The sequence below is a fragment of the Hippopotamus amphibius genome, chromosome 3 (genome assembly GCF_030028045.1).
Source record: "Hippopotamus amphibius kiboko isolate mHipAmp2 chromosome 3, mHipAmp2.hap2, whole genome shotgun sequence".
Classification (NCBI taxonomy): Eukaryota; Metazoa; Chordata; class Mammalia; order Artiodactyla; family Hippopotamidae; genus Hippopotamus; species Hippopotamus amphibius.
The window spans coordinates 158,044,950-158,072,850 of record NC_080188.1 but is presented as its reverse complement, the minus strand read 5'-3'; the positions used below and the strand labels follow the sequence as shown (position 1 = coordinate 158,072,850).

Below are 27,901 nucleotides of genomic sequence, written 5' to 3'. Positions count from 1 at the left end.
GAAGAAAAGCTGCAAACGGGTTTGGGACATATGTAGAACTTCTATTAAATGCTTCTGAGGTTTTCCCTTGGATATGAAAACAGGTTTTTTTCTCTTATTCTCTCTTATACTGCAACCTACTTGAGTTACTCCCTACCTCAAATTGTTTCTTAAGTTGAATACAGTACCATAGTCTTATATATAGCATTATATATAGAGAGAATATACAGGGGAATAGAGAGAAATACACAGAAGTGACCTTCCCCACATCCAACTTTCTGCTGTGAGCTGCGTGGGGCAGGAGCATCATTGTGAGAGATACCATAGCAGGGAAGTAAGTCAGGGGGTGCTCAGCAAAACCGAGTGAGGAGGGAGGGACAGGCAGTACAGAAAAGCACCTTTCAGGTGGACCACTTGGGAGCAGCTCTACTTTTACCTATTGTATCAGTCAGAGTTCAGCCAGTAAAGCAGAACCAGCAGAACATATGTAAAACAAGAATCACTGCTAGGAAATAAATGTATGGATGTTAACTAATGCATGTATACAACTGTTTTTACCTGTATCTAATTTTAAAAATGCATGAGTTGGGGAATTTCCTGGTGGTCCAGTGGTTAGGACTCCATGCTTCCACTGCAAGGGTTGTGGATTCCATCCCTGGTTGGGGAACTAAGATCCTGCATGTTGTGTGACATGGCAAAAAAAAAAAAGGAAGTAATGGTATTGTTAATTCATATAGTACACAATTATCCTTCCCAAATGCTGCGCTATTTATAAAAGAAAAAAAATGCATGAGTTTATATGGATAGCTTTGACTCCAATCCAGGACCACAGGGTTCATTTTCACTTTTCCCCTTTCCTTATTTGTAACTTCTTTCTTGACAATGAGAAATCTAGCTCTAATTAGGTAAAATATATTTCCTTATTTTTTCAACTCAGCATATTAATATTTTCTGTATTAACCCATACCCCTCTGAGAAACAAATCACCCATTAGGGTATAATGTTTCTGCATAGTTCTTTTGTCTTTAACCTTTAAGTATCCAGTGAAAATGTTGCTTTCTTAAGTTACTTAGGTCATCTCCTTTCTTTCCCCTTTCCTTTAGTGAGGTCATGTGATTCATTTGAAATAATTTAAATTCATCTTTCAATCTGTCATGACCTGGAATCCATCCTGCTTTCCCAACACATTTAAAGATTTAAAAAAAGAAGTAAACTAATATGGTAAAAGTCATTCTTTTTGGTGAAGAGCTGTATGGGTTTTGACAGATGTATAGATTCATGTATCCACCACCTTATTTGCATACAGAATAGTTCCACTGGCTCCCAAATTTCCTTATATTGCTTTTTAATGGGCAACAAATAAGATTATAAGCTCCTCCCACCATATAACAACTGAAAATAACTGTTCTATTTTCCTTCCTTAAAGCTTTCCTATTCCCACATAAATTGAATCACATAACACGTAACATTTTGAGTTTAGCTTTTTTCACTTAGCAAAATGCATTTAAGATTCATCCATGTTGTTGGTGAACCATCAGTCTGTTCTTACTTACTACTGCTGAGTACTCTATCGTGCAAATGTGCCACAGCTTGTTCATCCATTCGCTGGTTGATAGGCATCTGGATTGTTGCCAATATTTGCTGACTATGAATAAAGCTGCTACAGATTTTCATATAAGTGTTTTTGCAGGTATGTAAGTTTTCATTTCTTTTGGGTTGATATCTAGGAATGGGATTGAAATATCTTTAACTTTATAAGAATTGCCAAACTACTTTCCAAAGAGGCTATACTCTTTTGCATTCCCACCAACTATGTAATAAAGTTCCAATTGCTTTGCATCCTTGTAGGTTCTTGGTGCTGCCATTAAAAAAAAAAAAAATAACCATTTTAGTTGGACTGTAGTGGTATCTCATGGTAATTTTAATTTGCATTTCCCTGTGCTTAATGACATTGAACATGTTTTTGTAGGTTTGTTTGCCACCCTCATACCTTCTTTGGTGAAGTATCTGTTCAGATTTCTTATTGAGAAACCATTTTTAAAATTGGTTTGCTTAATTTCTTACTGTTTAATTTTGAGAGTTCTTTATATATTCTGGTTAGATATTATTCACCAGAAATGTAATTTGTAAATATTTTCTGTAGGCTATGGCTGTCTTTTGTAAAGCAAATATTTTCATTTCCATGAAGTACAATTTATCAAGTTTTTAAATTTAGGGATCATGCTTTTGGTGACATAACTAAAATTCTTTGTTCACACGTTTACTCCTGTTTTCTTCTAAAGGTTTTATATACTTATATTTTGTATTTGCATCTATAATCTATTTAGAGTTAATATTTGAAGTATGGCTCAGATTCATTTTTTTTTTTGCCATATAGACATTCAACTCTTCCAGCACTATTTGTTGAAGACACTATACTTTCTCCATTGAATTATATTTGCACATTTACCAAAAATCCGTTGACTGTTTTTATTCATGTGAGTCTATTTCTGGTCTCTCTTTATCTGTTCTATTGATTTATATGTTTATTCTTTTACCAATAATACCACATTGTCTTGATTACTATAACTTTAGAGTATATCTTGTGATAGAGGAAAGTGAGTCCTTTGGCTTTGTTCTCTTTCAAAATTGTTTTGGTTATTTTAGTTCCTTTGCCTTTTCCTATACATTTTAGAATCACCTTGTTAATATTTACAAAAGAACCTACTGGGATTTTATTTGGGGTTTTGAATTGTATTGGGGATAAAAGACAGCAATGTCGAGTCTTAAAGCCATTAACGTGGTATCTCTACATTTATTTAGGATTTCTTTAATTTTTTTCACCAGTGTTCTGCAGTTTTTAGCATACAGGTCCTACATATAAATTTTTAGACTCATATATAAGTTTTTTTTTGATGTTATGATAAATAGCATTATTTTTTTAACTTTGAATTCCAATTGTCAACGTTCTATCCTGTGATTTTGCTAACCCCTTTCATTAGTTTGAGAAGGATTTCTGTAGACTTCTTTGGGGATTTTCTACGTAGCCAGTCATGCCATTTTTTAAATACATTTTTTTTTTTTTAAAGCTACACCACTCAGTATGTGGATCTTAGTTCCCCAATCAGGGAAGCTTCCACTTACCGGTAGTGGAAGCGCTGAGTCTTAACCACTGGACTGCTAGGGAAGTCCTTTAAATACAGTTTCATTTCTTCCTTTTTTTTTTTCTTCTTTTATTGTTAGTTATCTATTTTATACATATTAGCATATATATGTCAACCCCAATCTCTCAATTCATCCCACCATATTTCTTCCTTTTTTGATGTGCAAGCCTTTTATATCTTTTTCTTGCTTTGCTGTGCTAGTTAGGACTTCCAGTATGATGTTAGAGAGAGAGAACAGCCTTACTTAGTTTTTTACAGTAGGGGGAAACAATTCAGTCTTTCACCACTTAGTATAATATAGCTGTAGCTTGCTGAATATTCTGTGTACAATTTGTCAGGTTAGGAAAATTCTCCTTTATTTCTAGTTTGCTGATAGGTTTTGTTTGTTTGTTTAAGCATAGAGACTGAATTTTGTCAAATGATTTTTCCACACCTATTGATGATCATGTTTTTTTTTTTTCTTTTCAATTTCATTGATTTCTGGTATTATTTTTATTTCTTAATTTTCTCTTCATTTGGGCTTAGTTTCCCCCTTTTTTCTACTTTCTTAAGGTAAAAGCTTAGATTTGCAATCATTTTTCTTTTTGTTTAACCATTTTATGCTATACATAACATTTTAACAATTTTATGTTATAGCCATTTTATGCTATTCATTTCCATATAATCACTTTTTTAGTTACATCCCACACATTTTGTGCTGTTGTATGTTCACTTTCATTTACCTCAAAATATTTTTAAATTTTCTATGAGATTTTCTTTTCAACCCACAGGTTTTTTAGGATTGTGTTGTTTAATTTCTAAATATTTGGAGATTTTTCTAATTAGCTTTCTGTTATTTGTTTCTGATTTAATTCTTTTACAGTTGAGAACATCTTTATATGACTTTCTATTCAAGTTGTTAAGGTGTATTTTGTGAGTTATATGGTCTATCTTGGTGAATGTTTCATGTGTACCTGAAAAAGAAAATGTATTTTGCTGTTGTTGAATGGAATGTTTCATAAATGTCAATTAATTCTACTTGGTTGACAATATTGTTCAGGGCTCCTATATTCTTACTAATTTTCTCTCTACATGTTTTTTCTATCAGTTATTGAAAGAGGAGTGAGAAAATCTTCAACTACAATTGTGAATCTGTCTATATTTCCTCATGTAATTTGAAGCTCTGATATTATGGGCATACATATTTAGGACTGTTATTTCTTCTTGGAAAATTGATTCCTTTATTATCGTGTAATATTTCTATTTATCCCTGATGTCTATTTTGTTTGATATCAAAATAGCTATTTAAAACTTTCTTTTTGGCTAGTGTTTGCATGATATATTTTCTCTTTTACTTTTATATTTATAGTTATACTACACTTATATTTAAATTTATATTTACCTTTATATTTAAAGTTAGTTTCTTGAGGAAAGCTTATAGTTGGTGCTTGCTTTTTGATCTAATCTAACAGCCATTTTTAACTGGTGCATTCAGGCATTCATATTTAATGTGATTATCGATAGGGTTGGATTAAAATCTACCATCTTGCTAGCTGTTTTCTATTTCTTCCATCTGTTCTTTATTTCTTTTTTCTTCTTTATCTGCCTTCTCTTTGGTTAATTAAGCATTATTATGATTCAATTTTGTTTCCTCAGTTGACATTATTTATACCACTTTTAAAATGTTTTCAGTGGTTGCCCCAGGGCTTACAATATACAACTTTAATTGCATAACTTTTTTTTGATAGAAATTAGCCCACACCTAAAAAAAAGATGGAAAACCACTGAGCTTCATTATAGGTGATGTAACCCATATTTATTGAATGTTTATCATGTGCCAGATATTATTCTAAACCCTTGCATGTATTAACTAATATATTCCTCTTAACAACACTAAACAGTATAAACAATTTTTATTCCATTTTACAGATAAGAAATCAAAGCACAAAAGTATGTTATTTTCCCATGGTTACAAGCATAGTCGGACTCCCAAAGCTTATGCTCCAAAGCATTATGTTATACTTCTATGGGCTAGACTAGAACACTGTAACTTAAAATTCTGAGACCCAAACTATCAACTTAGAAAATATCTTTTGAGACCATTTCACCCACACATACTAAAGGAAGTTGACTTTTAGAGGTAGTGGGGGTTGAGAAGAAATTGGTGCTTAGCTGATATTTCTATGTGCTGAATTTTATAAATCAAGTATGTTTAAGTCATGGGATTATAAAATGATTGCAATTTTTTATGATTGCATTTTTAATCACTTAATTTTAAAACTGAGAGCTTACTTGGATATCATCCAATGTTCTCATTGTGTTGATAGGGGCAATGAGGCCCCAAGAAATTACATTTCTTATGTAAAATCATAGAGCTAATAGTGATGGAGTCAGAACTTGAACCCATTTTTTTTCTTTTTTTTATTATTTTTTTGGGGGTACACCAAATTCAATCATCTGTTTTTATACACATATCCCCGTATTCCCTCCCTTCCTTGACTCCCCCCCCTCGAGTCCCCCCCACCCTCCCCGCCCCAGTCCTCTAACGCAACTTCCATCCTCGAGTTGGACTCCCTTTGTTATACAACAACTTCCCACTGACTATTTTACAGTTGGTAGTATATATATGTCTGTGATACTCTCTCGCTTCGTCTCTTGAACCCATTTTTGAGCACCCTTCCCAAGAATTTTGCCATATCCCTCCTCTATGCTCCTATATTATTTATGTTTACTTCTAATCATTGAACATATCACAATATGGTCTACTTATTCTTTTATATATTTGCATCCTTTACTAGTTTTAAATTGCTTGAAAGGTCATTTTTATTTGACTTAGTATCCAAAGCAACTGTCATAGAGCATGGCACATTGTAACCACATTTTTAAAAAGTTTTCTGAATGAAAAGTCCTATTTTGATTGCAGTCAAGAGCTCTGCTCTTAGTATCATTTTATATCCCATGAAAGACAGGGAGCCATCAATAGTCTTCCAGCCTCCAGAAGGGTGCTACTCAATCTCAGGATGAGACTTTGAATTTCTCTGCCACAGATGTTAGAACTATTTCAGGAATAGCAGAAACATATCAGAACTTAGTTGCATTCACTTCTTGAATAATCTATAGTTCTTTTCTTCTGTAAGATGCAAGCCAGGATGACTTTTATACATTGATTATATGCAAAGACTCCCAGGGGACCAACATGGCATGTGAGGCCCTTTACGGTGTTGCTCCTACCTACCCCTCAGCCCAATCTCCAGCCAGACAACACTTAATTCCTTCTTGTTCCCAGAATGTTCCCTATTGGTTTATTTTCTTGACCTTTATTGAGGAATTATTGATGAATATAATTGTATATATTTATAGTGTACAAGTGTAATGTGTGATGATTTAACATATGTATATATTATAGAATGATTATAAGAGCAAGATAATTAGCACATCCATCACTTCACACAGTGAAAAAAATCAAAAACTTTTTTCAGATTTCAAGTATAAGTGATACCATACAGTATTCTTCTTTTTCCCTCTGGCTTATTTCACACAGTATAATGCACTCCAGTTTCATCCAGTTATCATAATTGACAGGATTTTCTTTTTTCATGGATTAATTTTATGTCTATAGCTATATGTTTTCTTCTAGGAGTTTTATGGCTTGTGGTCTTTGAGCCTTTAATCCATTTTGAGTTAATTTTTGTGAGCAGTATAAGATAGGGGTATAGTTTCATTCCTTTACATATGAATATAGAGGTTTTTCTAATGCCATTTATTTTTATTTTAAAAAAGTGGTTTTGAACCTTTAATGAGAAAAAATATATGTAATATTGAACTCAAGGATACTTTGTGTTTGGTGTGTCACTTGGCCATGGGTTGGGGATATACAGAACAAAACTAGCAAATGGGATGTATATAAACAAAGATACACACCATCACAGAATAAAAAACTGGTGCCTGGCACGGTTTTAAGTTTCGGTTACCTCTTCACTCAGCAGCATGTTGGGGATCCCACAGCTGATGGGAAATAGACTTTCAGACTCTGGACATTGAAGGGTGCCCTCCAACACATCCACTTCCAGCAGCACTTGGTGCGTCTTTCTCAGAAATTTCTCCTTGTGCTCGTATCCCTGAATTGGCTTTTTGGGCACTTCGACAAGATGCAAGGTGTCTGCAGCCTCCAGAAGCACCGCCCACTCCACTTTAGGTATCATACCAGCCACAAAGTCAGGGTTAAACTCCACAGGGTTGATGTGGACCTTGGCAGCCTGGAGGTACAGGGGGAAGCCATGGGACCCCAACCCCCTGACACACGCAAGCTTGGCAAGTTGTGGGTGAACAGCTTCATGTCAACGCAATGCCTCCTAACACCATTGATTGAACAGACTATTCTTTCCCCATTGTGGGCTCTTGTTGCTCTTGTCAAAAACTAGTTGACCATGTGTGTGGATTTATTTCTGGGATATCAATTCTGTTCCACTGATCTATGTGTCTGTTTTTATGCCAGTACCATACTGTTTTAATTAATATAGATTTATAACTCTGAAATCAAGAAGTGTGATGCCTTCTACTTTGTTTTTCTTAAGATTGCTTTGGCTATTTGGGTCTTTTGTGGTTCCATACAAAATTTAGGATAGATTTTTCTATTTCTATGTATAATACCATTGAAATATTGTTAGGGATTGCATTAAATCTGTAGATTACTTTGGATAGTATTTTTTTTCTTCAGATCTTAGTCGGAGTATAATTGCTTTACAATGTTGAGCAAGTTTCTGCTTTACAACAAAGTGAAACAGCTGTATTTATACATATATCCCCATATTCCCTCTCTATTGAGCATCCTTCCCACCCTCCCTATCCTACCCCTCTAGGTTGTCACCAAGCATTGAGTTGATTTCCTGTGCTATGCAAAATCTTCCCACTAGCTATCTATTTTACATTTGGTAGTGTATATATGTCAATGCTACTCTCTCACTTCATCCCAGCTTTCCCTGCTCCCCATGTCTTCAAGTCCATTCTCTACATCTGCATCTTTTTTATTGCCCTGCTACTGTGTTTATCAGTACCGCTTTTCTAGATTCCACATGCATGTGTTAGCATACAGTATTTGTTTTTCTCTTTCTGACTTACTTCACTATATATAACATACTCTAGTCAATCCACCTCACTACAAATAATTTTGTTTCTTTTTATGGCTGAATAATGTTCCATTGTACATATGTGCCACATCTTCTTTATCCATTCATCTGTTGATGGACATTTACGTTGCTTCCATGTCCTGGCTATTGTAAATAGTGCTACAATAAGCATTGCTGTACATGTATCTTTTTGAATTATGGTTTTCTCAGGGTATATGCCCAGGAATGGGATTGCTGGGTCATATGGTAGTTCTATTTTTAGTTTTTTAAGGAAATTGCATACTGTTCTCCATAGTGGCTATATCAATTTACATCCCCACCAGCAGTGCAGGAGGGTTCCCTTTTCTCCACACCCTCTCCAGCATTTATTGTTTCTAGATTTTTTGATGATGGCCATTCTGACCAGTGTGAGGTGATACCTTATTATGATTTTGATTTGCATGTTTCTAATGATTATGGATAGTATTAACATTTTCACAATATTAATTCTTCCAATCTAAGAACACAGGTTATCTATTTATTTGTATTTTCTTTAGTTTCTTTCATCAATGTTTTATAGTTTCAGTATACAGACATTTCAGCTCATTGATTAACTTATTCCTAAGTATTTTATTTTTGATACTATTGTAAATGAGATGGCTTTCTTATTTTCTCTTTCAGATACTTCATTGCTAGTATATAGAAATGCAACTGATTTTTGTATGTTGATTTTGTACCCTGCAACTTTGCTGAATTCACTTATTAGTTCTAACATATTTTTGGTGGCATCTTTAAAGGTTTTTTTATATATAAGATCACATCACCTGCAAACAGACAATAGAAGTGGCAAGAATGTGCATACTGGTCTTGTTCCTGATCTTAAAGAAAAGACTTTTAACTTTTAACCATTGAGTATGATGCTAGAAGTGGACTTTTCATATATGGGTTTTATTATGTTGAGATTATATATTTCTTCTATTCCTAATTTGTTGACAGTTTTTTTAACCATGAAAGAATGTTGAATTTTGTCAAATGTTTTTTCCTGTATCTATTAAAATGGTCATATGATTTTCATCTTTCACTGTTTTTTTTTTTTTTTATTCTTCACTCTTTTGATATCACATTTATTGATTTGCAAATTTTGAACCATCCCTATGTCTCAGGAATAAATTGCACTTGATTGTGGTGTTTGATCCTTTTAATGTGCCCTTGAATTCATTTGCTAGTACTTGTTGAGAATTTTGCATCTATGTTTATCGGGGATATTGGCTTCCAATTTTATTTTATTTTCGCATCCTTGTCTGTCTTGGTATCAGGGTAATGTTAGCCTCATACAATATTTTTGAAATTGCTCCTTTCTTTTTAATTTTTTGGAATAATTTGAGATTTTGTTTTCTTAATACACTCAGCAACTTTGTGTCTTTTAGTTGAAGAATTTAAACCATTTAATTTAGAGTAATGATTGATAGGTGAGAACTTACTATCACCATTTTGTTAATTGCTTTCTGGTTGCTTTGTAGTTCCTTTGTTCCTTTCCTCCTCTCTTGCTCTCTTTGTTTTCAAATTAATAATTTTTTGGTTATTTTTTAAAATTCTTTTCTCTTTATCATTTGTGAACACATTATAGATTTTTGGTTTTTGATTACTATGAGGCTTTCAAAATACATCTTATAGTTATAACAGTCAATTTTATGCTGATAACAGCTTCAATTGTATGAAAAAGTCCACACATTTACTTGCCCCCTTGACATTTTATGTTGTTGATGTCACAATTTACATCTTTTCATATTTGTATCCATTAACAGAATATTGTAGCTATAGTTATTTAACACATATGTCTTTTAAACTATATGCTAGAGTTCAAAGTGATTTACACACCACCATGGCAGTATTAAAATATTTTGAATTTGATCCTATATTTACCTTTATCAGTGAATTTTATACTTTCATATGTTTTCATGTTACTAATTAGTGTCCTTTCATTTCAGCTTAAAGAACTCCCTGTAGCGTTTCTTATAAGGCAGGTATAGTAGTGATAAATTTCGTTAGCTTTTGTTTGTCTGAGAAAGTCTTTATCTCTTTGCCTGAGAAAGTCTTTATCTCTTTGCCTGAAGGACAACCTTGCTGGTTAAAGTGTTCTTAGTTGGTAGTTTTTCCTTTGAGCACTTTGACTATATTATCCCACTCTTTCTCAGGCTGCAGTGTTTCTGCTGAGGAATCTACTTATAGCCTTATTAGGGTTCCCTTGTAAGTGATGAATCTTTTTTCTCTTGTTGCTTTCAAAATGTTCTGTTTTTTCTTTGACTTTTGAGAGATAGATTATAATGTCTCTCCATGAAAGTCTCTTTGGATTGAATATATTTGGGGGTCTTTAAGTTTCACAGATGCCATATCTATCCCTTGATTTGGGAAGTTTTCAGCCATTATTTCTTTAAATAATTTTTTTGTTTGTTTTCTGAGGCCTCCAGAATCTGAATAGTGTTTCAGTTGTTAGTATCCAATAATTCATGTAGGCTTTCTTCACTTTTTTAAAACTCATTTCCTTTTTATCCTCTGACTAGATAACATCACAGGATCTGTCTTCCAGTTCACAGATTTTTTTTTTTCTGCTAATTGAACCTAATGTTGAAGCTCTCTACTGCATTTTTTTCACTTTATTTATTATATTTTCAACACCAGAATTTTTGTTTGAGTCTTTTTATGATTTATATATTTTTGTTGAATCTCTTGTTTTGCTGGTGCGTTTTTTACCCTGGGTTCATTGAGTCACAATTCATCTATCTGTGTTTTCCTGAATCTCACTGAGCTTTCTTAAAAAAAATATTTTGAATTATTTTTCAGGTAATGTACAAATTTCCATTTCTTTGGGCTCAGGTACTGAAAACCTATGTATTCCTTTGGTGATGTAATGTTTTCTTGTGTTTTGTGTTTCTAACAGCTTTGCATTGATGTCTGTATATTTGAGGAAGCAGTTACCTCCTCACCTTTTTGGACTGGCATCACTGGGGAAAAACTTTCACCTGAAGGTGGCTGCAAGTGCTGGCTGGGTAAGTTGTAGTGTCTCCAGTTCTTGGGAGGACATAACAGCATAATCTATTTGCAGCTTCATTAACTGGAGTTAATGTCAGTAAAGAATGCAGAGTTCTTCAATGGCAAGACTGAAGCATCCCTATGGGTGGTGGTGACAGAGTTACAGGGGTCTTTGGAGGCAAAGACTTCTGAGATTGCCCTCTTCTCCTTTTTTACCTGTGGGAGGAAGTTCTAACTGAGGGAATTTCTTAGTGCCAGGTCTAGCACACTGGTGCTCAGGGCAGCAGCAGAGCCAGGGGCTGGGATCAGGTATACATAAAACTACTACTGTTCTTGGGTCGTGGGGTACAGGTGCAGTTGCTGCAGTGGTAGCACCAGCATCTGAGATGAGGGCTTGTGCAGATCTTCCGTGGAACTGGAGACTGAATCTTAGGCTCACTGCAGTGAGTCAGGCTTGGGGTTAGTGGGTGGAGAAGCAGAGTGGCATGGCCCCTGGGTTGTCTGGGTGCAATACTGGCTTGGGACCAGAGCCCGAGGGCAGTAATAGCACACCCTAGGGATGATTGATCAAAGTCCCAACTCTCCCCAGTTGCAGAGCAGCAGCAATGCAGTCCAGTGATGGTGGGGCAAAGCTGTGATTTAGGGCTCAGGAGCAATCACAGATCAATGACAGCATGGCCCCATTGATGGCTCATTAAAGCTATGTGTTGGGACGCAGGGGGCAGGCTACAGAGAAAAAGTAATACAGCCCTAGGTATGGTGGGTCAAAACCCCAACTTAGGACCCATGCTCAGCCCCAGTAATGATGGGTCAAAGCTGTGACTTGGGACCTGGGGCAGGGTGCAGAGCAACAGAAGCTCTGGTCCCATAGATGGCAAGGTTCTGTGGCATCCTCATACTAGATTGTGGAGCACAGCAGAGACTTGGGACCCTGGGAGCAAGTCTCACCACTGTGACAGTTTCACCCCTGGGGAGAAGATCCTTGGAGGGATTAGCAGTAGGAACTTTGGGTAATCTGTCAACTAAGTTCAACGTGGTGAAGACTGTAGGGGTCCTCAGTAACAAAGGCTGCAAACATCCATGGTGGATAAGGCTTGCTGGGGTTCTCCTGCTCTCCTTTTCCCCGTGGGGAAAATCCCTCCAAGGATTCTTTTTGGCACTAAACTGCACTGGACTAGGGGACTGGGTGACACAGGTGAAATATTTCCTGTCTTTTCCTGTGTGACCATCCTCAGGTTTTGAGCTCCACAGAACTTCTGCTGCTTCTTTATTGTAGTCCAGAGCGTTCCCAGAGGTATCTTCATTGGTTTGTAGTTGTTTATTTATTGTTTTTGTTGATTTTGTGAAAGGAATGAACAATGGGATCCCCTAGCACTCTATCTTGCTGACATCACACCCCTATTCATCAACTATCCTTTCCTTTGCTCATTTAGCCTCTCCTGCAGCAATACTTTGATGACTTTTGCTTGGTTAACTTGTCCTAAGACTCAATGGTCTGTTTTTGTGTAAACTCCTTGCCAGCAATGAAGTTATTTTACTAATTGTGGTAATTCTTGTACTGAGTGAGGCCTAAAGAAATGTTTGCTGGATATTAGAAGGTATCACAATATAGTGGTTACAAAACCAGGCTATGGGTTTCAAATTGCAGCTTTACTCTCTACCAACTGTATGACTTGCGGTAAGATAACTTACCTCTCTAAGCCTCATTTTCCACATCTTTACAGATGTGAAGTTAATAGTAATGATTTCATAGGGTTGTGAGGTTGAACAGTGACAATGCATGTGAAGAGTCTTGGAAGTGCTGGGTACACATATAGTCAATATTTAGCTATTATTATCCCATTGTTATTATAGCATCATCATCACTATCATCATCCTCAATCACAATATAAAGAAATTAAAGTGTGGAAGGAGAGTCACAATGACACTTCATTTCATATTCTTAAATGTATAATCTTTTTTTAAAAAAAATGTGACACAAGGGAATAATTCACTTGGTAAACCTAAATCTCTTTAGGCCACCTGAGCCAAGGACACTTAAAAATAAAGGCTTTTATTTTTGAACCAAAGACCAGAAGGAAAATTAGGTGAATTTTTACACTGGCCTTGGGTATGGGAAAAGACCAGTTCAGTCACAAACCTGTGTTTTGCAAAAGAAAAAAAAAAAATGTTTTTCGAGTAAGTGGGGGAGTGTCTGTAGCTCAGGACCCAGGAGGCCCCAGTCACTGGGTCTCTGGGAAGGAGACAGACGTGTCGGAGGGCTGATGGAAAGCAAACTCTCAGAGGCTGTTTCCAGAACCTGCTCAGGCACAGCAGGACTCTAACATGATGTAGATGATGTTTACCACCTGGGACCTGACAGGGCGCTCCAGAGAGCCAGGGGTCTGGCACCAGGAGACTGAGGAAGGTCAGGTGTTTCTGGAGGAAGGTGCGGAGAGAGAAAAACTTGGGAGACTGATGCTCCTTGTTTTTCTATTGTTTTCCTGTAGCTCCCAAAGGCTTAGCATATTACTCAAGCCACATTGATTTCCTGCATGTTCTCACTCAGTGGTTGTAGTCCTCTGGGAGAGACAAAGAAACACTATGAACAACGAGTAAAATACAAGGAAAGTAAAGCAACACCTGAGCTGACTTCATACCAGATCAGGTGCGGATCCTTGAGGAGGACAGGGACCACACTGAAGCCACAGAGGATGAGCCTTTTCAAAGACTGTGTCTGCTAATTGGGCTTCATGTGGGCCATCCGGAACCCTGAGCTTCTCACCACTGCCATTTCTAACCATTTCTCTGTTCCCTAGAGTTCTCCCAGAAAGAACCCTGCCGAAAGGCTTGGTGCATTAGAGTAGGGAGGGGGAAGGGTGGATAATAAGTGAGGTGGGATTTCTTGGCTGAAATGAATTTGCAATTTCTTGGTGAATCTCAATTACACACACTTTCCCTGAGGCCTGTTACTTCAGAGAATCAAAACTCTGCTGTCATTTATAACAGAATGGAAATTCTTAAATTGTCAGTCTACCTCTTTTTAGGAGAACTTTTGTCCCCAGAAATGTTTAACTAAAAGAGATGATTACAAGAACCTCCTGGAAAAGGCGGATCCACTCCTCACCCTTTCAGTCACAGAGTAAACATTTTCCAGACATACTGGAACAAGTTTTCTTAACTCCACAGTTTAGCATCAGTTCTCAGTAGGTGCTCAGTAAATAACCATTGAATGAATGAGTAACTTTGATGATCTGCTACATACAGGATAGCTTTCAAGGACTGAAAGCAGTCAAGATTAATAAAAAGAAACTCCTCGTCAATATGGTGGGCTAAGCAGAAATGGGAAACTTCTTATCTGGCTCCAAACACATAGAAATGTTAAATAAGATAGAACACAAATCTTCCTTTAAAGTATGTAGCTGAAATTGAAATCACCAAGGGAAAAAATTTCACAAAGTCCTAGAAATGAAAAGGAAACTCAAAGCCAGAATGGTAGAATGATATTTGCTGTGGGGATAAATGAACCAAATATGCACCTAAGTGGGGTGGGTGGTATCAACCCAAAGTAGAACCAAACTGTGATGCAACAGTCATGGATGATATGAGGGGTGAGTTAAGAGTTAAAACACTCCACATTCCTCATGTGTTCAATAATATAATAGAGATTTTGATTAGGCTTAGATTTGGGTAACTTTGTACAGTAAAAGTATAAAGGTAAAGACCCCTCCTTCAAAAAAAAGAAAAAAAGAAAAGAGGAAATGGAATGTTTAAGCTTAAAATCAGTAGAGGAGGAAACAGAGAAAATAAGGAAAGTAGAGCCAATTCAATAAGAAAAAGCCTAGTAAATAGAGACTCTCAAATAAGAGGATGTACATAGGTATACCACATAGATCAGAAATTATTATAAATCTGAATGAACTATATTCACCTATTAAAAGACAGATTGGAAATTGGGAATACAAATTCTTGCTATATGCAAGAATCCCTAAAATATATAAGAAACTTTAAAAGTCAGGAAAAAATATACCAGGCAAATATTAAAAAAGAAATAATGTTAGATGCATTAGTTGGTGGGATGTATGGTGTTTGGAAAAACATGGGGGAAATCATAACTATAAGAAGAGAAGAATTTGGTGGCTACTGCTATGCTCCATTGACTGCTCTGGATAAAGATACCTAAAAGCCAAGTGATTAATCAGCAATTAAAAGCAAGAGTGAAAACTAGAGGGCCTCTTTGGTAGTATACAAGGAGGCTTTCCTGTCCTGCAGCAGGATAGCAGAGAAATTTCAGGACCAGGCTCAGGACTTAATTGTAAGCGTAGTGAAGCTCTAAAGAAGATTAAACTTCTAACCCAGGTAGGTCTGCTATGCCAACGTCAAGGTCTCGTTGAGACATATGACATAGGGGCATCCAGACTGATGCACTGAAAATCTTGAATTCCCAGACACACCTGAACTCGAGAGCCTTCAGAAGTGGCCCCTTCCTGATAAAGATCTAGCACTCCTCCTTGCTTAAAGATGATGCAGAGACAACATACCTAGCCTCCACTCTGCCCCCAGGATCTGTCCCCATCATCCTCCAGGTCAGTAGGCCAATAACAAGGATTAAGTCAACATAACCTGGCCATACTAGGTGTACCTGAGTCCACTAGGGAGGGGAAAGGGATTAACCCTCCAATGGAACTTTAGGACCTATTAGCATGTACTAGGAGCTGGAAAGGTATGCTTGGGACTGCATTCTGAGGCTGCTACACTGAGAAAAAGGAACATAAACATGGATGAAAGAGATTTTATCAATGTGGGAGCATGTTACAGAAATGCAAGCATTAAGGCATTAACACTCTGGACGGAACTGCAGAAAGTGCTGTGAACAAGCACCTAGAAACATGGTAAAAGTGATGTTCTACATTAAGTAAAGAATTAAAGACAGAATGGTCGACAAAGGAAGTGAAAGAAAGAAATTAAAAGGCTCAGAAAAGTGGGCAGGCTAGAGCAAATATACCATGTAAGACAAGAAAACCTATTATATGATTATATCTCATAAGAGGGCTAAAAGGACACAGCATTTACCAGAACAATAAGGAACATACTAGTGAGAATAGCATCAGCATCAGTAGAAGTTGAATCATAGTTCTCTAAGTTAGGGCTGATGGTAGGAAAAACCGTTATAGAAGTAAGCTTATTAACACATAGAAAAGGGGATCTCTAAAACACTCTGACTACAAACCATAGAGGCCAAGTGGCAAAATTTTATTCTCAGAAGCCAGGTAAGCACAACTTATTACAGTGGCATGGTTGGAAGAACAGCCAGGACGCCCGATGTTTAGAAAGTTGTGGACATAGTTAAAAGTGTGTGGCATCCCTAGGGGCTAAGTATATGGGTACCAACGTGGTATGATTCTATCTGTGAAGTAAAAAAAAATTGAGGCTGATAATCATAAGGCTGAGAGCAATCATTCTGATAAAAATTATAAGCCTCAGTCCAATATTGAGTTTTCAGACCCAGACCCATTAACTATAGAAGAGACTGGTTCAGAGGACAAATATACACGGCAATGGCTTTCTCAGACCCTTCCCAAAGGGATCTGCTGCCATTTATTGGGTAACTTGGGAAAGAAGAAAATCCAAACATCTTGAGTATTGTTGGATTCAGGGTTCTAGTTAATATTGATGCCAAAGTATTATTATGGCCTCTCTGTTAGAGTGAAAACATGTGATAGCCAAGATAAGCTCTCAGTGGGACCATTGTGTCTGTGAATCCAGCTAGTACTCATTTCCCCAGACCCCAATTTATAATTTTAATATTTACACTTGGGAGTCAGCACAACATCTACATTGGGTCCTTGGTCTGTAGGATAAGAGCATCTAGTGAAAAAAGCCAAATGGAAGCCAATGAAACTACCCCATCTTCCACCCCTATTTCAAGATAATAAATTAGAAAAGAAATCATAGTCCAATATGAATGGCTGAAATTAGTAGTACCTTTAAAATCCATTAAAGGATGTAGAGATGATGATTCCTGTCAGTCACCATTTTATTCAGCAATCTGCACACTACAAAAACAAGACTTATCCTGAAGCATTGTAGTGAATTACTGCAAACACAGCCAGGCATTAGGTCCAATAGCAGATGTATCATCTTTACTAGAACAGATTAACATGGCATCAGATATATGGTATGCAGCCATTGATCTGGCAAACACATTCTGTTCTATCCTTAGAAAAGAAAGAGTTTTCATTTACTTAAAAATGACAACAGAGTACATTACGGGTTTGCTCTAGAGCTGTGTTAACACTTCTGCCCTCTGTCAAAATATAATCTGAAGAGATGTAGATTATCTGGCTATCCACACAGACTATCACATTTGTTCATAATATTGATGACGTCATGCTAATACACCCATATGAGCTAAAAGCAGATACTCGTCGGGGGCTTTGTTAAGAATCATGTGTTCCAGAAAGTTGGAGATAACCCCTATAAACATTCAAGGCCTGCCACATCAGTAAAATTTTAGGTGTCTGGTGTTTATGGCATGCTAAGAATCATCCCTCCATCCCACAATAAAGAACAAATTACTGAAACTTTTATTTCTCATCATGAAGAAGAAAGTAAAATGCCTGGCATGTTTCTTTGGGTGCTAGAGGCAAGATATTCCACACCTGGGAACCACATGTGGGGATACTGGTCTAGTAAGATGACATAAAAGCCTGACAGCTTTGAATGGATTCTAGGTTTGGCAGCTGCCTGTACACTTAGGATAGCTCATAAGAAAATGAATTGCCATCTTGGCAGGAGTAAATAAGGATGCTGTTATCTTTTGAGAGAAGGAGAAATGTATTTAACAGTCAGGTGATTCATTTGGATTTCTTTTAGTAATCTAAAACCAAATTTTTAAGTAAATAGACAAGAGCAATAATTCTGATCCGAGAAGGTCATGATAACCAGGAAAAGAATTTGACCCCACGGGAATAAAAGTCTAGCTCACATCACCAGGTAAGTCTCCAAGACCACCAGAGGTGCTAGCTGAGGATGAGGGGAATTTATAATAGACTGTGGAGAAAGAAGATGATGAGGACCAGCTATGGCCCAAGGATCAGCTCCAATGGTGAGCACTGTAGTTTATTCCGCTGATTTTTTTTCTAAGTTTTTCCCAGGAATAGAGGCCCACTGGAATGCTAGACAAGTTGGCCCCAAAAATCTATACAAAAAAAGTGGATCTGAGCAGTGTAAGGTGTGGACTGTGGGGAATACTCTAATGTTCTGTCCAAATCTCTCTTTAGTAATGAGTGACTTACTCTCCAAACTCCGAAGAGTGTTGTTGGAAGACAGCCCTCAGCTATAAACTTCTACTGGGGAATTACATGGATGGAAAAACCTGCTTCACCCCAGAGCACACTTCTTTCCAGGGAAGCCTGAACCCAGTGATTGCTCAGAAATAAAGTCCTGGCACCCTTGCGTTAACTGGGGGAACTCCAAAAGACTACCCTAGCTTCTTAACTCTTCATGGGGTCATCTTAGATCTCTATTGAGACTGCATCACAGATCAACATCTCCTTCTGTCTAATGCCATTTCCTCCCCTGCCTCTCTACAGACTTTGTAAGAGTCCTCCCTAATAAACATCTTACATGCTATTTGCAAGCTGTATCTGATAAAATATACTGGTAATATAACTGAAAATATTACTATCATAAATTTATACATATATCTATAAATCTATAAAATAAATGCTGATAAAATTTCAAGAAGAAATCTAGAAGTATGTAATACTTGTGTAAAGATTTTAACCTTATTTTAGAAGCTGATAGATCAAGAAGTACATATTTGTAACAATGCAGATTTGAACACAGTTGTTCTCTCTCATATACCATATGCATTATAATGGAATGTAACACAAATAATACAACATAACATAGCTTTATTCTTATGTCCAAGGCATGGGGAGCGCCTTTTTAAGCATACATGTATTATTTTAGAAAGCTGATCATACATGAGACTACAAAAGGCCTCAAGAACTTCCAATAATTGATATCATATAAGACATCTTATGTTATTACAGTACAATGAAATAAATACAAGTGGACTGTCCCAAAAATTTTTTGGAAAAATAATAATGTATGGTAAAAAAAAATTGAATCAGTAAAAAAAAGTCTCCCTATAAAATATATCAAGGCCACACAATTTTATGGAGATATTTTACAAAAAATTGTAAGTCATAAATTCTATCTTATACAATCTGTTTTAGTGAGTGGACAAAAAGGGCAAACTACCGATCGTGTGATATCAAAATTAGGCACAGAAAATATAAGAAATGATATAAATTGTTCAGTCTTTTTCCCATGTGGATGAACAAATTGTGGTAACATGTTAGCAAATCCAGACTTGTGCTTAGAGTACATCATGATAAAACAGTGTTCATCCCAAGAATGTGAGGATGCATCAACATTAAAAATAAGTAAAACAGATAAATAAGTAGAAAATCTATTTTTATAATTCAACACATTAACAGGAAGAAAAGGGGGGAAAAAGTGAGCATCTCAATGGATCTAGAAAAATATTCTATAAAAATCACTCCCTGTCCATAAATTGGGTGGGGGGGAGGGGGGCGGGGACAGTACATTAACAATAGAAATAAACATCCTTAACCTGATCAAGCACATCTACCCCAAACCCATAGCAATTCCTATCTTATAGATTTTCATATTTTAGAAACATTCACATTAATTTCAAGACAAGAAGCCATTTACTAAAACACTTCTATATAGCAATTACTGGACGCTCTAGCCAATTCAAAAATTCAATAAAAAGAATTAAGGGTTATAATTATTTCAAAGAAAGAGGCTCAGTTATTATTTGTAGATGACGTCGTATACAAAATACCAAAGAATCCACAGACAAACTGAAGTTCAGGAAGTTTGTTGGAAATAAGATCAACATACAAAAATGATTATAATGTAAGATTTTATTGAACAGTTATTGGAAAATAGGAAGTGTTATTAAAAAATTCCATTCACAATTACATTCAAATTTACATGATACCCAAGGAAAAAAGACTAGAAAATAGTATTTAAGACTTTTATGGAAGAAAATCATAAAATCAAACAATTTGAAAACATTTTGTTAATGAATATACAAGCTCAACATCAGGGATATGTACTATAAATTATTACCCAAGTTGATATAATTTCAATAAAAGTTAATGTAATTTCAATAAAAATCCCAATAGATTTTTTCATGAAATTTGGTGAATTTATTTTAAAATTCCTGTGTATAATTAAAACACTATGGCATTTTGCAGGGTTAAAATAAAATAATTAGATTCGAGAGCTTAGAAATAGAGTCTGGCTTATATGTATATTTGGTTTATGAGAGAGGTGGCCTCAAAAATTGGAATTTATTGGAATAATTGGCTAACTGTATGGCAAGAAAGAGAATTAGATCATTACCTCTATATAAAACATAAATTCCAGGTAGACTAAAGATGTAAATTTGTTAAAAATAGTTTTAAAATATGAGGACAATTTTATGATCCTGTGAAGAAAAATATGTTTAGATACATGTATAGAAAATTGATTTATTCACATTAAAATTTAAAATACCTGCATGACAAAAGTTAGCAAAGCCAAAAGACAAAGATTTTTTGCAACATACAACAGACAAAGAATCTCTCAAGAGTATATAAAGAACAGTTTCCCACCTGTAAGATAATAATAATAGCTAAAATTTATTAAGTATTTACTATATGCCAAGATCTGCTCTAAGTGATTACCATGAGTTAACTCTCTTAACCACCATAATAGTCCTATGAAATACTATTTTTATCTTTATCTTACATATGAAGAAACTGAGCCACAGATAGTTTAAGTAACATATCCAAGTACAAACAACTGTTAATGACACATTTGGAATTGAAACTAATGAAGTTCAGAGTGTCTGCTGCTAATTACTCTGTATTAGAATTCTGCACCTCCTTCCACCCCTCACCAAAAAAAAAGAAAAATAATTCAGCTGAACAGCAAGCAAAAGATATTATTCATAGAAGAGTAGCTGGAATTGCCAATAAAGATGAAAATATGTCTAAATTCATTAGTCAGTTTAAAACTTTAATAATGTTTCTCATCCATCAGATTGGCAAAATTTGTTAAAGTCTGAGAATACCAAATAGTGACCAGATTTGCTGAATGGAATGTAAATTGGCACACAAAGTCTGGACAGTGATATGGCGATGTTTAGTAAAACAGACCTATAGGTAACTGATGACCCAGCAATTTCACTTCCAGGTAAGCTCACATATAAAGAAAATGTGTATAATGATGTTCAATGTGTTTTTAAAAATAAGCAAACAATTGGAAGGATTTTAAGGGGAAATTTTAAATATTTTAATAGGATGTAATGCCATTTAGCAATTAAAATTAGTGAATTTCATTTGTATGTGTCAACGTGGATGAGTCTCTAAGATTGTACTGTTGAGTGAAAGAAATATTATGTAGTGCATATAGATAAGTAGAATATGATACCATCTATGTCAGCTTTTAGGGCATAAAAATTCTATATGTTGTTTATGGTACATACTTATATGGTCCAAGTATAAATACATGAAGGGCAGAGTACAAATTAACTTCAATGTTAGTGGCTGTTTCTACAGAGAAAGGGAGTGAATGGGACTGCAGACTCACAGACAGCAGATTTAGTCACATCTTTAACATTTTATTGTAAAAAAGATATCTGATGCACACATAAAATTTACTAATTCTGGTGTTGGGTTCATGAGTTGATTTCTCCCCATGCTTTTCTGTATATTTTTAATATTAAAAACAGAGAAAAAAGAACAAGATAAAGTTGATTAAGACATCATCCTTACTCTCAAAGAACTCATCTCTATTCAACCCAGCACACAGTTCTGTATGCAAACAGCACCCTTTTAAGTCATAAAAGACACAAGAATAAAGCTTCCTGTCTACTAAGCTTTGTTCTATCCTCCCGCCTTTCTGCTTTTGCCTGAGTTAGGAGATAAATTAGACCTGAAGCAGGACTCAGTGTTCATCCATGCTCCTCATAGAACAGATGAGGAAGCTGAGTTCTACAAATGGCATTATGTAAGCAATTGAGTGGTAGAGCTTAGAGCAGAATCCAGATCTCAGGACAAATAAGGATGGGACAGAATGGAGGTCAGCACGCCAAATTAGGTCCACAGACAGGTTTTGTTTGCCCGTATGTTGTTTAATTTTTAAAAAGAGATAATGCTATCACAAACTCTGTGTGTAGTTAGACACAACTCCTCTAACTCCATATTTTCTTATGCGGATACTTTATTAATGTTATCTACCCGATCTTTCAATATATTTGCATGTCTGATCCTCATCATAGAATCTATGACTTGAAGAAAGTCACCGATGTCCAACCAGCCCTCACTGTAATTCCCTCAACAGCATCCCTGACAAGTGTGATACACCTCTGCTTGAACACTTCAGCTATTAGTAGCTTACCAGCTCTCAACATAGCCCAGCTAATTTCTGAACAGCTCTGAATGTTAGAAAGTTCTGCCTTTTATGGGGTCAAAAGTTACTTCTTGTAACATCCCACCCATTATCTCGAGCCCAGCCCTCTAAAAATGTTCATGAAATAAGTTTAACTGTTCTTGTGGAAATATTTGAAAGCAGCTTTTACTATTAAACTAAATCATTTCTTCAGGATAAACACTGCAGATTTTTCCAGTTCTTCTAGAGTTGCTTTGGTTTTCCTATTCTTTAATAACTTGGTTTGCCCTGGGAGCTGCTACCTTGAATGGGGTCCAGCTGCCCACTACTGGAAGGCAATCGAGAGCGATTGTTCATGGTGGTCACCATCAACACTCTTCATCTACTCTTTAAACCATCCAGCTATTTTCAACCAGAAGAGTAACAAAACTTCTCCAGACTCTTTCTCACTTTCTCCATTTTCTTCTCATTGTTTCCTTTCACCTTTTGCCCTAGTCACACATTGTTTTCACTCCAACAACAAACTATTTGGAGTTCCCTAAACCAACCATGCTATTTTATATCACCATGTCATTCATATCTTGTTCTTTCAACATGAAATGTTTTACCAATGACTTCTCTGTGGGAACTCCTATTTATTCTTCAAAACCCAGCTTTAATGTTACTGTCTGTGTGAGGTTATTCTATGCCTTCAACACTTCCCTTTTCCTCTTTCACACTCCAATCTGAGTTAATTACTCCCTCCTGCATGCTGTTTCCCCACTTTAGACACACTTCTATTCTTGCACATCTCTCACTTTATTGTAATTATTTGTCTGAATTTCTATCTTCCTTTTATATTACAATCTCTTGGACAGACAGTGCCTTATTTCTTTTTATAACTGCAACACTAAGCACAGGGACTGCCACATGATAGGTGCTCAATAGATACTTTTTGAGTTGAGTGCAACTGTGAGACCACTGGATATATTGCACAGATAGAGTTTGTCTTGAGGACAGCTTGAGTTTTCTCCATTTTTCAGTTAGAATTGAGTTGCTTGAGAACAGGAATCATGTTTTATTTTTCTTGCTCTCCTAACATCAAGCACAACTCCCATCAGTCACTCAGATGATTTTTTAAATGAATAAACATGATTCAGAGGTATGTGTGCAATGAGATTTCACTGAAAGACAGACTTTTTTTTTGGCTTTTCATTGTAGAGAAGGGAAAAGTATATATACACATAAAGATTAAATTTGTATTCTTACATATATGCACACAAATATCTGTAAACAGCTACCACTGTATATACATATAAATAAAACAGTGTTGCCCTCGCACATCCAGGCATATATAAGTCTTCTGAACTGCAAAGTGCACTCCAAGTTATTTGAAGTCCTGTACAATATGTCTAGCCTTCTAAGCTAAGTTTCTTGTTAATTTCCTCTGCCTCCATGAATGTATGATTTATTTAAAGAAACTTCCATGCAGCAAATTAAACAACATTTTTTCTACCTAGAGGGATAGTTCCCCAACATCACAGAATTGGCAGGTCCCATTACAAAGGTTTACGTAAAACAGTGGTCCAACTCAGAATCCCGAGTACAAGTGTGTCTGCTGGTATATTCCCACAGGATATAATCCAGTGTCTAATTAGCCCAGGGGTGAATGAGGAAAAAAATAAAAACAAAAACAAAACTATGGTCCTAAAAATGATTGTGGTTTTGATTTTTTTTCATTTCCTTTTTTCCTCTTTGTCTTGAATTGGCATCACTTCACAGGGATGTACTCAGAAATTGACATAATTAACCGGATTTCTTTCTTACTCTCTTCCTTGATACCTGTCTTCGTTTCTTCTTTTCTCTCTGTCTCTTTCTTTCTTTTAAAGAGAAAACCTACATTTTTGTTGTTTAATCAGAGAATACCAAACATTTAGCCATCTGTTTCAAGTTTTTTACATAGGAAAAGACCTTGAGCCGTTTCAGTCTGAACCTCTGGGAAGCTATCCAAGAAAGATGGGAAATGTACCATACCTAATCTTTGCTCCATTCCTTTGCAATTCCAACCCAAATTAAAGAAATCATAAAATAAGCTGCAAAGTAAGGAATCCATAAATTATTAAATATCAAAAATTAACATTCTTATCCAGCTTGCAATTCCATATTATCCTAAAGCAAGGCAAATTTATGACCAGAAACATGTAGATTTGTTTGATAAATTCTAATAAGATTTCAGCTTTTATTGCCATTTTTCCCTGGGCTCAGTGTCTTAGGAGATATTCTGTGGTGAGAGGTTCACTCTTGGTACATATTACATCTTAGTTCATGATTGAATATACTCTTTAAAAAACCTATATGCATTCATCTATACAATTAACATATATTGAAAACTTACTTTGAGAATATAAACATGAATGGCATTGTTTCTATCCTTAGTAGTATTCCAGTTAACCATTATTTCATAATAAGCCACTCCAAAGCTTTGTGATTTTTTCTATTTTTCTCACAGTTTTCATGTATCAGGAGTTCAGAGGGGTATGGTAGGGATGGCTTGACTTTACTCCACAATGTCTGTGGCATCAGCTGACAAACTTTCAGGCTGAGGGTGACCAGAGGGCTGAAGACTGAAATCATCTGAAAGTGAATATTTAGTGTCACATGTCTGGCAGTAGATTCTGTTGGTTTTCTGTGACCTCAACTGGGACTGTTGGCCAGTGTTCATATGGCCTTTTCATGTGTTGGGTTTCTAATATGACTCCAAAGGAGAATGTCCTAACTATAAGCAAAAGTTGTATTGCCTTTTCTGACCTTTTCTTAGAAATCAGGTTGTATCACTCCTACTACATTCTATTGGTTAACAGCAAGTCACAGTCCAAATAGATTCCGGGGAAGTGAACATAAATCCCATTTCTTGATAAAAGGTGTGTTGAGGTCACATTGTACAACAACATGTATGATGGAGGATATTTTTTGTGGCCATCTTAAAAAATGCAAGCTCCCACAGGTATCTTATAGTTCAGTAGGAAAGTTAGACATGTAAACAAGTCTGTGCAAGAAAGGGTCATAGCACTATAACAGAAGACTGTCCTGAGTGTAGTAAAACCGCTGCATATCTGGAGAAACTGTGGAAGGCAGGAAAAGTTTCAAAAAGGAGGTGAGTCTTAAGGTGGCTAGATTAGACATAGAGTGATATATTAACACATTTTGGTGAAAGTTGTTGAATTTTGGGTTTTTGAGGCATAACTTACATAAAATACTTACTGGTAACACATACATTTAAAATATAGCTTAGGTTAGAAAAACAAACTAGAAAGCCCTGTACTTTACAGTGCCTATCAGAATCCCTTTGCTAGTTAGAGAATGAGCTTGAGATGCGATATAGTAACTGCTCTGGGACTGCAGCAAACAAAGGACAACATGAGAAGTTGCAATGTGCCAAGCAAGTTGCCACACAATCATGACAATCCTTTACCTGTGTAGACGCTCCAGAAGTTGTAAAGCGACAGCGGGAGAATGCCAGCCAACCAGGAATCACACTATTCTAAGGCATATCTCTATATTCCCACTTAGCAAATGTTACCCAAGGGGTCACCCAATCCAAGTTGCCCTAAGCTGGGGTTGTTGTCTGTCCTACCGAGGTATTGGGACTTGATGAAACTGTGGATTTGTGGAGATTTTAGGGGCTGGTCCCCAAGGAATTCAAACACTTTATGACTTTATTTGAGGATGAGGTCAATCCTTGCAACTTTGGGGTAGTACAAAGACAATAAGAGAGGAGCCAATGTTCCTAGATAGGAGAGAGGCAGAGCATGTGTGCATGAATGTCCTCCAAAGCAAACAGGGAAACCTTCGTGTTTTATTTACTTTGTGTTATTAAAGGAGCATTGCTGTGCCATCCACGCTGAGCCAGAGCTTCTAATTCAGTGTAAATGAAATTCCAACCCAGTGTGTGCTTAAATTCCCTAGCACAGTAAAACCATTTCTCTTGTTGTCTCTGTCCATCTCCCACTTTGTAGTGAAGAGAGGTACAGTGCTGCAGTACGGTCTAACAGTGGGAAACCACACTGGCAATTTCTGAGTGATTTCTGAAGGAATGAATTGAAGGACTTGCCTGGGGTGGAGACAGAAAACAGACCATACTTTTATAGTCACTGCTGGATTTGCAATTTGCTGTACACTGCTTACCTATGATATTCTTTTCTGTTCCAAAATACAAAGAAAAACACGCCCAGGCAGACACTCCCCAGCTTATCATTCCATATCAACACAGGAGCAAGACAGGTTTTAAATTTCTCCATTTGTGAGTGCAATTAAAAGTTGGCAGAGGTTGCTGTGTGGGGAGAAAATGAACAATTGTTCATAATGGCCGCTAAAGAGAGAGATGACATCCATGAGGGTGGGGTGGGAGATGAGGAATGGATCTGGGAGTCATCTCACCCACATTTGATGCCTGAGAGCTCTGGATAGTGATATTAAGGTATGTGTTTATACACGCAGGATTACTCTTGTTTGCTCTGAGCCTGTGTCCATGTTATTTGCCTGTACTTGGAACACTTCCTTCAGTCCCCCAATGGGGGATACTTCATCTCCCTCCACACTTGTTCTTCATCTTTTTTTTTTTTAAGAACTTTTATTGAGATGCAGTTAACAGACAATAAACAGCATATATTTAGAGTCTAAAATTTGGTATCCCAATCTCCCAATTCATTCCCCCCCAACTCTCCCCACTTTCCCCACTTGGTGTCCATATGTTTGTTATCTACATCTGTGTCTCTATTTCTGCCTTGTATTTCCTCTTTCACAGTTGTTAGCATTTGCATTATGTATTGAGGTGCTCCTATATTGGGTACATATATATTTATAATTGTTATCTCCTCTCCTTGGATGGATCCCTTGATCTTTATGTAATGTTCTTTCTTGTCTCTTGTAACATTTTTTATTTTAAAGTCTATTTTATCTGATATGAGTATTGCTACTCCAGCTTTCTTTTGATTTCCATTTGCATGGAATATCTTTTTCCATCCCCTCACTTTCAGTCTGTATGCATCCCTAGGTCTGAAGTGGGTTTCTTGGAGACAGCATATATATGGGTCTTGTTTTTGTATCCATTAAGCCAGTCTGTGTCTTTTGGTTGGTGCATTTAGTCCATTTACATTCAAGATAATTATTGATATGTATGTTCCTATTTCCATTTTCTTTATTGTTTTGTTTTTGTTTCTGTAGGTCCTT

The 27,901-nt window shown here is 36.2% G+C and overlaps 1 pseudogene; it reads right to left on the bottom strand.

The window, feature by feature from the left end:
• Window positions 1-7,057: 7,057 nt before the first annotated feature.
• On the bottom strand, window positions 7,058-7,437 carry LOC130850488 (multifunctional methyltransferase subunit TRM112-like protein; annotated as a pseudogene).
• Window positions 7,438-27,901: the final 20,464 nt, after the last annotated feature.